Here is a 12,683-nt window from a genome sequence, read left to right as displayed (position 1 = left end):
AGGCTGATTCTCACTCTTCAGGCTCACACTCGAGCTGGGCTCTCCCCTTCCCAAGGGAAGGGTCCCTAACGAGCGCCCCCTCGGCGGGATGGGCGTTCCTCCCTGGCCTTCAGGGTTAGGAGTCTATCCTCATAAGTTCCTGCTCCGGGGGATTTATGTCCCGTTGAGACAGGAACATAAGTCCACCTAGACTGGGGTCTGTCGATCCCCCTGTTAGCCCGAGGGCAGGGTCGATTCAACCGAGGTAGTACTCCCCTTTCTGCGGAAGGGGTTTATTTAGAGTACTGTTTCTCGCTGACAGAGCCAGGTTCTCCTCCCGGTTCATCTGGGTTAGGGGCCTGTCCTTCTTGTCCAGGCTGATTCTCACTCTTCAGGCCTCACGCACGAGCTGGGCTCTCCCCTTTCCGAGGAAAGGGTCCCCTATGAGCGCCCCTCGTCAGGACGGGCGTTCCTCCCTGGCCTTCAGGGTTAGGAGTCTGTCACCATGACTTTCCAGGAGCTCCCTTCTCAGGAACTTGAAGTAACTTTAGTAGCTCCCCTTTCTGCGGAAAGGGTCCTCTCAGAGCTCTTCAACGACAGCAGCTCACCTTAATTCAAGGTTCGTCAGTAGCACCACTGTCGTGTGGACAAATTCCCCTCTGTTTGGGTAGAATCTGTCATCAGGCTTCCTGAGTTAGGTATGATTGCTCCCCTTTTGAGAAAGGGTTCCTCTCGAGCGCTGCTCCTGGCAGGAGGAGTAAGCTCCCCTTCTGAGGAAGGGTAAAATCCGAGCGCTGCCTCCTGGTAGGCGGGTTTTCCTCTCTGTTAATCAGGGTTAGGAGCCTGTCTGCGCCTGACTTCCCGGGTCGAGTGTCTCCTCCCCTTCAGGCTTTATGATTTGAGCACGGCTCCTAGTGGGATGAGTATGCTCCCCTTCCGAGGAAGGGTAATTCCTGAGCACCACCTTCTCCTAGTAGGCATCCATGTGGACTGGGTCTAGTATGCTCCCCTTTACACTAAAGGGTCCCTTCAGAGCATTGCCCTTTTTAAGGACGGATGTTCCTCCCTGCAAGTCGGGGTTAGGGGTCTGTCCGCTGTCTGCGTCCACTATCATGATGGTCAGTAGCTCCGTGATTTCATCGGTCGACTAACAGTTTGCGGACTGTCTGTCCTGATTGGGGTGTAGCATTGCTCCCCTCTCTAACAGGGAGGGTTCCTCCCCTATTTTAATTCTTGTCATCCTATGACAAATATGGAGCTTTAATATAAGTGTCCCACGCTAAACCCTGGGCACTTTCTGAAGTCCACAATAGTGGTAAGTGCGCACGGGATCTTTGTGCACTTCCTAAAATCCACATAAGTGGTAAGTTCCCACCAAGTTTTTGGGTTCTTTCTAAAATCCTATACGGTATGGGTTACGCGGTACTCGTTCCCATTTTTTGAGTTGGTTTAAAACCCCGGTCTCCCTGGGCCCAACTTCACTCGATATCACCTCAGATATCTCCTAACCATCTGTTATCCAGGGTGCGTTATCTGAGGATAACCCCTGCTAGAACGGTCTCTGTCTTGGGACAGGCCTGTTAGTCGCTATTTCTGAGTCAGTTCACTGAGGGAACTAGACTCGGTAGTACTGGCAGTTCCTGTTCTAGTTAAGTCTAAGTATTAACTTAGCCGTTCCTCCGAAGGAATCTCCGATTCCAACCTGAGCTGTGCTCTGGGTCCTTTGACCCATTCAGGTAAGTGAGTAACAGTTCAGGCTTTGGCCGGGGAGGTTACGTTCTGACAGCTGTCACCTCGTCCTATAGGGATAATTCTTCACAGAATTTACACTTAGTGCTCGCTACTATGCACTCCCCTCAGCATGGAGACGTTGGTATACCGTTCCCCAATAGCGACCCCTAGGGGACGCGGTGAGAGTTCCCTCGGAAGGGAACGTCTCTAGGTTACGTATGTAACCCTAGTTCCCTGAGAAGGGAACGAGACACCGCGTCCCCTAGGCTTCTTCCCATGCTTCGGACGAGAAGCTTCAGACAGTGAAGCGGCTGTATGTTTACTTCGGCGACTCTTTATACTGTGTCACCCGGTAGTGACGTACCAGCAGCGACGTGCGCGCCGCAGTGACGTCATACGCTGTCGCCGGCCATTTCATGGAGTTTTTCTATGCATTCTTCAGACACGAGTCACGCTGCAGCGTTCCCCAATAGCGACCCCTAGGGGACGCGGTGTCTCGTTCCCTTCTCAGGGAACTAGGGTTACATACGTAACCTAGAGACGTTTTGTGGTCCTGGGTCAGTTTTTTTTTTATTTCTTTTTTTTTTTTTTTGCTCAACCAATTGACCCTTCACAAACACCTTGATTGACAGGCGATCTGACCAGTCATAATGCAGAATCAGCCATTTTGTCCGACAAACAAATCAGACAGAAGAGTAGATTAACTTCGGTGGACTTCAACTTGAAAAATGTGCGTATCGACGTCTTTGCGCGGTTTAAATAAAATACATTCTAATGTCCATTTATGTTTATTTCGTGCTAAGTAAATGAGAAAAGACAATCCCTGCGTCCGAAATCGCATACTTCCCTACTATATAGAACGCGAAAAACAGTATGTGAGGCGAGTAGTATGTCCGAATTCATAGTATTCGAAATACAGTAGCCGAGAAGTACCCGGATGACCTACTGCTACCGCCCGAATTCTGCAGTACGCATCCGATGGACACTTCAGGCTCCAGGAGAGGAGTCATTATTCGAAAAAATGGCGGAAAGTGGAGACGCGGCGGATGTAGTATGTCCGAATTCCATTCATACTACCCATATTCATACTATACAGAACGTACTGTTTTAACGGTCATGAAGTACGTTTGAATTTAAATGTAGTACCTACTGAAGCAGTATGTGATTTCGGACGCAGCAAATTAGTTCACTTGTTGACTGATCTAATAAGGCAATACAGTTTTCTCTTTGATCCGCAATGTATTTTTCACAGTGTAAGAACATGTGTAGTGTGAGAACAGCATTGTTTGTCGGACATAGCAACAGTAACATAGAAACAGTAAGAAGGAGCAGGTTTTTGACAGGGAGTTTGATTGACAGGTAGTCTGACCAATCATAACGCCCAATTCATAATTTTTGTCTGATGTACAAACCAGACAGGGGAGTGGATTAACGTTGGTGGACTTGAACTTGGACTTGAAAAATGGTTTGTACTGATGTTTTTTATTGGTTGAAACAAGATACCTACTGATGTTCATTCATGTTTATTTCATGCTATAACTAGTAAAGAGAAAGAGATGATCAGTTCATACGCCAATTAAATTGAGGCACTACAGCGATCTGTCACGACACACTGAAAAGCCACAAGTGGTATTTATTGTTTGAATTTCTTAAAAAGTTACAAAGTTTAAAAGCTAAGACTTTGTTTCATACCTAAAGTAACCTGCTCTGTCTTGTCTGTCTGCATGTTGTCAGATTCCTCTTGTGCCGTGATATATTTTTCACTGTGTGAGAACATGATGAGTGCCATGGCTTGTTGGACACAGCAACAGTAACAAAGAGAGGCGGGTCTTTGCGAAGGTCAAATAAAACCAGTCCCTGTGGTGTGGACAAAATATCAGCCAATCAAATTTAAAAACAGGAGCTAACTGCAACAGAATGTTGCAATGCGAATACAATGGATACTTGATAGAAGCATTTGCTTTCACAGTTGTAATTTTTGAAAAGTACAAAAACAATGTTTCATGCTGTAAAATTGTTATGTGTTTTGTTTAATTCACTTTTTGTTTCGATTCACTTTTTGGTTTTTGTAATAATTATAATTAATAATAATTTGAATGAAAAATTCATGATTTTTGTAGACAATCGTAAGTTAATCTTATCAGTTTATTAAGAAAGTGTAAACACAAAACCTCAAGCCTTCCCAAACTCCACTAGCATTCTTCTTGCACTGTTAGTCAAACTTGACAGGATGTCCCTCCATCAAGAAAGTGTCATTTCTCGCCATCTGGTTTTATTGATTCTGTCTTCACACTTTCTTTTTTACACCCTGATATTTCCTTCAGGCCTCTTCTTCTCGCTCTCCTAACATAGCGAGTTAGACACACTTGTGTTTAAGTTATTTGTATGTTATTGTTTTCTCCGTATGATTCAGCCCTTGTTGCACTTACAGAAAGTCTCTCTTGCGCTCTGATACCACTACATGTTTTCAAAAGGGGATAAATGCTTTCATTCCAGACACAGGGATCTGGGGCACAATATATTATTTATAGTCTCAGTTGGTGTGATACATAAATAATTTGTTCCAGAGGGCTGGTGGGGGTGGGATTGGGGGAGGTGATTTACAATTTAAGTCCAGAGATGCTTCTTATGCCATTGAGCTTCTATTTAAAATACAAACCAGTGCTATGATATGCCATGCTAGCATATCAGAGGGTGGTTGCAGTGCACCATTTAAAGAGATTCAGGGTTGGAGACACTAAAAGATTCAGAATATGCAAAATGGATTTCATAAGAAAGTAAGAGTGCTTATGATTCGTTAAGCCGTTTGGCAGGCAATTAGGGATCTTGTAAAGGCGTGTTATACAGCAGGTTTAAGGCTGCCTCGTGAAGGCTCTGAGCCGCCTCCGATTGCTGTGTACAGACACAATGGCACATAAAAGCAGCACTAAAATATTAAGCTATGACCCATCTCCGCTCATAGTATCAGGTCCTGACAGAGAAAATATTTCATAAATATTAATAATATCTGAAAGGGTTAGTACAACCAAAAAATAAATTCTGTCATTAATTACTGTACACACTGTCATATTGTTCCAAACCTATAAATAAAATTACTATTAAACCACTGATGTCACATGAACTATTTTGTTGATGTTCTTGGTACCTTTCTGGGCGTTGAATGTGGAAGGACCTTTGCTGTCTATAGAGGGTTAGAGAGCTCTTGGATTTATGTTCCAAAGATGAATGAAGGTCTTACGGGTTTGGAACAACATGAGGGTGAGTATTTTATGAGAGAATTGAAATTTTTGGGTGAACTAATCCTTTAAATAACATTATAACAATTATTATTATAACAAATAGCATATATGTGACCCTGGACCACAAAACCAGTCTTAAGTAGCACGGGTATATTTGTAGCAATAGCCAAAAATACATTGTATGGGTCAAAATTATCGATGTTTTCTTTTATGCCAAAAATCATTAGCATATTAAGTAAAGATCATGTTCCATGAAGATATTTTGTAAATTTTCTACCATAAATATACAGTATAAAAACTTGATTTTTGATTAGTAATATGCATTGCTAAGTACTTCATTTGGACAACTTTTAAGGCGATTTTCTCAATATTTAGATTTTTTTGCACCCTCAGATTCCAGGTTTTCAAATAGTTGTATCTATTTTAACAAAAATTTTGACAAATTTACACTTAAGACTGGTTTTGTGGTCCAGGGTCACATATTTCTTTTAATATAAAGGGTTAGTTCATTTAAAATAAACATTCTGTCATTAATTACTTACCCTAATGTTGTTCCAAAACCTGTAAGACCTTCGTTCATCTTTAGAACACAAATTATTTTTGATGAAATCTGAGAGCTTTCCGACCCTGCAAAGACGCATTCAATTCACTTTATTGAAACATATCGTAGCAAGGATGTACCTGATGCAGAAGAAACATATTTGACATTTATTTCTGTTAAATAAGCTGCGATCTGGAACTGGAATCTGTTGTTTTTAAAATAATGCTGAAGGTTCGCTGTGATGTTTTTAGTGACAGAATGTTCTCTTGTGGCTCTCACACACCAGCACTTTAATCTATTGCTTAAACCTGGCAGAGAACGTATTCATTCTGGATAAATCACAAAACAAAGTGTCCCACCCACTTTTTCAAACAAAGTTACGCCACTGAGTCCATGTGATATCAGTGGTTCACCAGTGAAGAAATGGATGAATAAAGTAGTTATTTTAGTTTTTTTATTGCGCACAAAATGTATTTGCGTAACATTGTGGTTGAACCACTGATGCCACATGGACTGTTTTAATGATGTCCTTACTACCTTTCTGGGCCTTGAACGTGGTAGTTGCATTGCTGTCTACGCATGGTCAGAAAGCTCTCAGATTTCATCAAAAATATTTTTATTTGTGTTCCGAAGATAATTGAAGCTCTTATGGGTTTGGAACGACATGAGGGTGACTAATTAATGACAGAATTTTCATTTTTGGGTGGACTATCCAACCTGGTCTCATGGTGAAAATGTACCTGTGGGAATTTTTTTGTGAGACCTGAAATATGTACATTACCAGTAAGTACATATCACTGCAGTTTTCAACAAAAATATCTTCTGAGTGGTGGATACTTAAAAAAAAAAAAAAAAAATCCCCCCTGGAACTGCTGAACGTACATATGGTATGTTTTATGGTAAAGCCTAGATGGTATACAGATGTACTGTACAATAACTACTGTTTTTGCATTATTGTAAGGGGTAGGTTTAAGGTTGGGGTAGGTGTAGACGTTAATAAAACACAATCCAATAGGTAGAAAATTAAATTTATCGTTAGTTTCTGGCCACAGTTGTATTAACCACATTTTATGTGGCGTTGGTTTTGTAGGTGTCACCACAGTTCTGACATGAAATTGAATTCAAGTTTATTTGTATAGTGCTTTTCACAACAAAATAATCGCAAAGCAGCTTTACAGAAAATGTACGTTTCTACAATATATTTAGTAGTAGCTTACTAGTGGTGACTGTCAAGTTGATGTACATATGGCAGAGATGTATGGTAAAATCAGACGTAATCAAACAGACGATGAAACCTATTAACAATAATGATTATATGTTGCAATCAAACTCATATATAGCAAAATTTGGTAGTGCTGTATGTTGTTTCAGGGCTGGCATAACCAGGGTTGGCAGACTGCAAAAACTTAGTCTTACTTAGTGTTTTTGTCTTGTTTCTAGTCAAAATGTCTAAAATTTCTTAAATTAAGATTAATTTAAGGGGGGGGGGGGGACTAAATTAATTGCGATTTTTCTTAAAACAAGTAAAATTATCTGCCAGTGGGGTAAGTAAAATACTCTTGAAAAATAGAAAGAAATAGAGAAATAATTAGTGTAGCTGCTGTTCCAACCAAGCAAACATGATGTGTTCAACCCAGGCTAAATAATGTTAATGTGCATTTGATCAGATGTAACTGGAGTACAAAGTTATGAGATACATGATGTGTCTTTAATCTAGATTTAAACTGAGAGAGTGTGTCTGAACCCTGATCGCTATCAGGAAGGCTGATAGCCAAATACAAAAAAGCTACCGAAAGGCCAAAGTTTTGCGACCTTAGGGAGCATGATGGATTGTAGCAGTTGAAATGTCCGTTGAGTGGTGCTATAACTGTCACGAACCTTGTCCATGGTCTTCTGTCCGCTCGCCACCAGATGTCGCCTTTCATTTATATTGACTCTCACACTACACAGACTGTTACATGTCACCCCGGATTACACCTCCTATGGTCCATTGCACTGATTACCCTCTCCACCTGTATCCAATCCGACTTGCTATACATATGAGGCCCTTCCCACTATTCAGGGCTGAGTATTGTCTGCGTTTATCACTCTCATATCGTTAGCAACTTTACGGAGTCCAGTCTAGTTCATAGCCTGTTTTTGATTCTTGCCTGGTTTATCTAATCTTGTCTGTTTCGCTGCCTGCCCTGGAACTCTCGCCTGTTTATTGGATTACTTTTTTGCTTAGCCCCCTGGATTACGTTCGCCATTGATCGTCACTCGCCTGTTCCTGGATTACTCTTGTGTCTTGCCCTCTGTACCTATTTGCTGGTGTTCGACCCTGCCTGTACCTTGACCATGTTATTAATAAAAACTTGCACATGCATGATCCGCCTGCTTCACGTCTCTGTCACTCCGTTACAATAACACTACTGCTCCGTGACGTTTTAAAATAACGTACCGTCTGTACTACACCTAAATGCGCGATAACATAAAGAAAAGTGAATGTGACTTAGTGTGTATACGCAGTGTTCATTTCTATTGGAAACATAAAAGTATTGTTCCTTGACTAACGTAGTAAAAATTAAACCTTGTGGTAAAGTTTTCCTATTTATTTATTTATTGTGTTACAAATGGCAGTTTCTATATAGGCCTAAAATATATGCACTATTTACTGAAATATCACAGAAAATGCGGTATGTTGTCACAAAAAAATCTAATATGTAATATATATATTAACATCTTTTGGCCAACAAATGATGCCAATCTATACATTTCTTACACTCAACACGTGTGACAACTTGCCCCAACCTAACCCCCCCCCCCCCCCCCGAAATCAAATCCCCCCCCTTAAATTGTCATATAAGTGACTAAAGTTCTGAATTATTTGTTTGCAAAACCACTGCTAGAGGAAAATAACACATTTATGTTATTGAACTTTTGACTTTAGTCAACTTACTGAGATTTTGCAACAACATCCCCATGTGACAACTAGCCCTGGACTTTCCTGTATACGCCTTTCTAGTTTAAAGACAGCAGAAGTTCAGCTGCATGTTCAGTCACTTTTAAAATCCATTTCAGGAGTGATGAGGCTTGTAACTCTGGTGTCGCTTGACAACGTGAATCGAAGTTTGATCTAAGCAGTGCTGCTTCCTGTGCCGTTATACCCTCGAGTGTATACACAACTATGAGCAAAACGTATTCATATCCAGTCTTCACATAACACAAAAGTTCAATTAGAACATAATGCATGTTTTCGTGACACTCACGTCTAAGTGCTTGTGTTAACTGTTGAATATTTGATGACTGAGTGACCTAAGCGCTCTACATTATGCATTAATGATGCCATGTCCATCAAACTGTCTTCGTGATGGCCATTTGATGAATCATCGCTAAATACAACCCCACGTCTTTTGCTCACCACAGGTATTCTTCTGAGCTTACTGTAGAATGAAACACATTGATTTATGTTTTGCACAAATGGTCTCTCTCATTATACTTGTTCAGAACTGTTCAAATTGAAACGGCTTGTGTCCCCTTTTGTAAATGTGTTGTCTACAATATAGGGGAATAGAAAACCCTACTAATTCTTTGACTTGTTTACACTGATAAATAAGCAGAATGTATGTCACATATGGAATCCTACGATCTTCATTACTACGCTTCACTAAGGCGCCATTCGCCTTCTCTTTTTCTTCATTGTAATTTTCAGCCCCCATCAACAAGCTAGAAGTGAAATAAAGGTTATATGCAAATACACTCATTATATCTGATAAGGCGGATGTTGATGAAGAATGTAGTCTCGTCCTCCTTTTTAAGACCGAATCTTTCTGAGTTCTTTCATCCTTTCGGTTTCTAACCATATGGCTATTTTAGTTCTGCAGCGTTGTTATATGCAATAGTGCTTCGCTGCAGTTGAAAGTGGATTACTTGTTCATTGTGTGCACTAACTAACAAAATCATTTCATACAGCCGTCCATCCTTGACTGTTGCGTAATGTCTGTAGTGTGTGGCCACATGTGAAAAAGTCCAGAATGAATATTTTTGAGATGTAATAAGATTGAGAATACAATACCTTCCTAACAAACAGCACAGGGGCACTAAAACTATTTATAAACCTTGTAAACTGTGTTTTAATTAACTGTTGTGTTCTAATCTAAATTGGCAATCAATCAGTAAAACTGATGATGTTCTGACCCTATAAAACAAGAAAGATGTTTAATATAGTAATCAGGCATCACAGCTGACAAAGAGGCACGTCTGGCTGTGACGTGTCTATCATTATTATAGCATGCAATCAAAAAATAATTGCAATGACAATTGCAAGTTATGCCAAAAAGGAATTATTCTGATATTGTTTTAAACTTGGCCGAAGGCGTTTCCAAACTTTTTTAGTCCACTGCATATCTGTTCTTTAATCTTGATTTTTCCCTAGCCCTGTTGGGAAATTAAGTGTGTCTGTGTTTAAGCATAAAATCCAACAAATGATAACAGTGAGGCATTTGTTTAAAACAAGAACAAAGTGAGATAAGGGGGGAAAAGATTTAAGTTGAATTCATAAAAATTCTAACTGTTCAAAAGTTTATTTTCTAAAGTTTCTTAATACTGTGCTGTTACTTGAATGATCCACAGCTGTGTTTTTATTTTTTATTTATTTTTTTAATTTTTTAATTAGTGATGGTTTTAATGAGTCCCTTGATTGTCCTGAACAGTTAAACTGCCTGCTGTTCTTCAGAAAAATCCTTCAGGTCCCACACATTCTTTGGTTTTTCAGAATTTGTGTATTTGATCCCTTTCCAACAATGACTGTATGATTTTGAGATCCATCTTTTCACACTGAGGACAACTGAGGGACTCATATGCAACTATTACAGAAGGTTCAAACGCTCACTGGTGCTCCAGAAAAAAAAAATGCATTAAGAGACAGGGGTGTAAACTTTTGAACAGAATGGAGATGTGTACATTTTTTAAACTTTGCCAAAATATCATATATTTTCATTTAATACTGCCTCTCGGAAGCTACAGAAGATACTGAAGATACATGTTTCCCAGAAGACAAAATAAGTTAAATTTACCCTGATCCTCAAATTTAAAAAGATTTCACCCCCAGCTTTTAATGCATCATGTTTCCTGAAGCATCAGTGAGTGTTTGAGCCTTGTGTAATAGTTGCATATGAGTCCCTCAGTGTAAAAAAATGGATCTCAAAATCATACAGTCATTGTTGGAAAGGTTTCATATACACAAAAATGAGTTTGTGAGACCTGAAGTATTTTTCTGAAGAACAGCGGGAAGTTTAACTGTTCAGGACAAAAAAGGGACTCATGAACAACTATCAATAAAAAAATAAATACCCCCCCCCCCCCCACTGTGGATCATTCAGGTAACAACACAGTATAAAGAATCAAGTGTGTGTAAACTTTTGAACGGGATAATTTTAATGAATTCAAGTAATATTGTCTCTTATGAACTATATGTAAGCATCTTTTAAGTGAAAATCCTAATTCAGGTCAGTACTAAACAAAAAATAACATGCATGTTCTATGATCCTTCTTATTTTGGTGAAATAATTAACATTTTGCAAGTTCTGAAAGGTGTATGTAAATATACAAAATACATAAAAAAAGCATAAAATAGGATTTCTATATTAATTGATCTAAAAATGTAATGTGATGGCAGTTATTAGTTCAGTCTTTAGTGTCACATGATTCTTCAAAAATCATTCTAATTTGCTAATTTGGTGCTCAAGAAACATTTCTTATTATTATCAATGTTGAAAACAGTTGTGCTGCCTAATAACAAATCTTTTGTAACATTATAAATGTAATTATTAGTTCAATTTAATGCATCCTTGCTGAATAAAAGCACCTTTTTGAACAATAGTTCAGTTTTACACAGTTTGTGTTTTCAAACAAATTGTCCTTGTTTTAAGGATTTTTCCCCCACTGCAAAACAAGACAAAAATGTCTTATTCAGTATTAATGCTGACCCCTGGTTAAAAACATTTTAATGCATCCCTGGGCTCTCCCGTCTGAACCTGTACGCCCTTCACTTAAGCACTGAGGAGAGCTAGAAAAACACAGTAGCTGCCCTCACAACACCACTTCAATCTGATTATGTTTCCCTTATTGCAGAAGAGAAGGTTCCAACAACTGAAATATACAGTGCAAGAGACGTGAAAAAAGATCTCAGATGCTAGCTAATGGCTTTGACCCGGAGTAGAGTGCTTATAAAACCCTAAAACTGTCTCCTAAATGGAAAATGTATAACGGTGTCACATCTCCCTCACCTCGCATACAACTACAACATTCAGAGTTAATCCTTTTAGATTTACACTTTATTGATTTACCAGGATGGGAAAGTAACCTGATTAAATGAAACCTAACCAGATTAAACTGAAACAGAAAAAATGTGTGCATTGTTATGGCTGCTATTTAAAGAATCACATCCACAATGTGGCCTTTTTCAAAATCAATTTTCACTAGACAATGCCTATATAACCCCATATACAGTATTTGCTTATGGACAATTAACTGCAGGTCACCAATGACTAAATTATGGATTAATCATGTTTTAATTATGTATTGTATAATGCTGGCTGGCTGGATTCAAAGAACGCATTGACTAAATATGTCCCACGCTTTAGTCCTTGAAGAGAATTGAAAGGCATGGCACACACTGGGCCAGACAACCGAAGCGAAGCTCCCCGTGGTTAATATCCAGCATGGAAGCCTCCTTGTCTTTGGCTTGTCTTCTCCTTTGTGGTCATGATAACGTTTAACTCCCATTAACATACTCAGCACCAGGGCTCGACATTAACACCCACTAACCCGCCAAATGTGGGTGGATTTCAGCAGTGGCGGGTAACACGGTCATTTTCTCCAACATATTTCATATTTTTAAATTTAAAACACCATTTTAACAGCATTTAAACACCAAGCTCATAACATTTTTATATTGCACATTATATTGTAACATTTATATTGTTTATAACATTATTTACACTGTTACAAACATTCATACTACATTTTAGCCTCGTTAAACATTAAAAATTAAATGCATCTAAATGCTACTTCAGCTGCTTTTGTTTCTTCGGCAGTGGAAAGATTGATTTAGTTAATTCCAGTTTTATTTGATTGGTAACAGCCCTATAGTGTTTTATCAAATTAAGTGAAATTATTAATAAAATATAAGACTTGAAATCAATTTAAATAAA

Source organism: Garra rufa, chromosome 10, assembly GCF_049309525.1.
Source record: "Garra rufa chromosome 10, GarRuf1.0, whole genome shotgun sequence".
NCBI lineage: Eukaryota > Metazoa > Chordata > Actinopteri > Cypriniformes > Cyprinidae > Garra > Garra rufa.
This window is presented reverse-complemented; position numbering follows the sequence as displayed.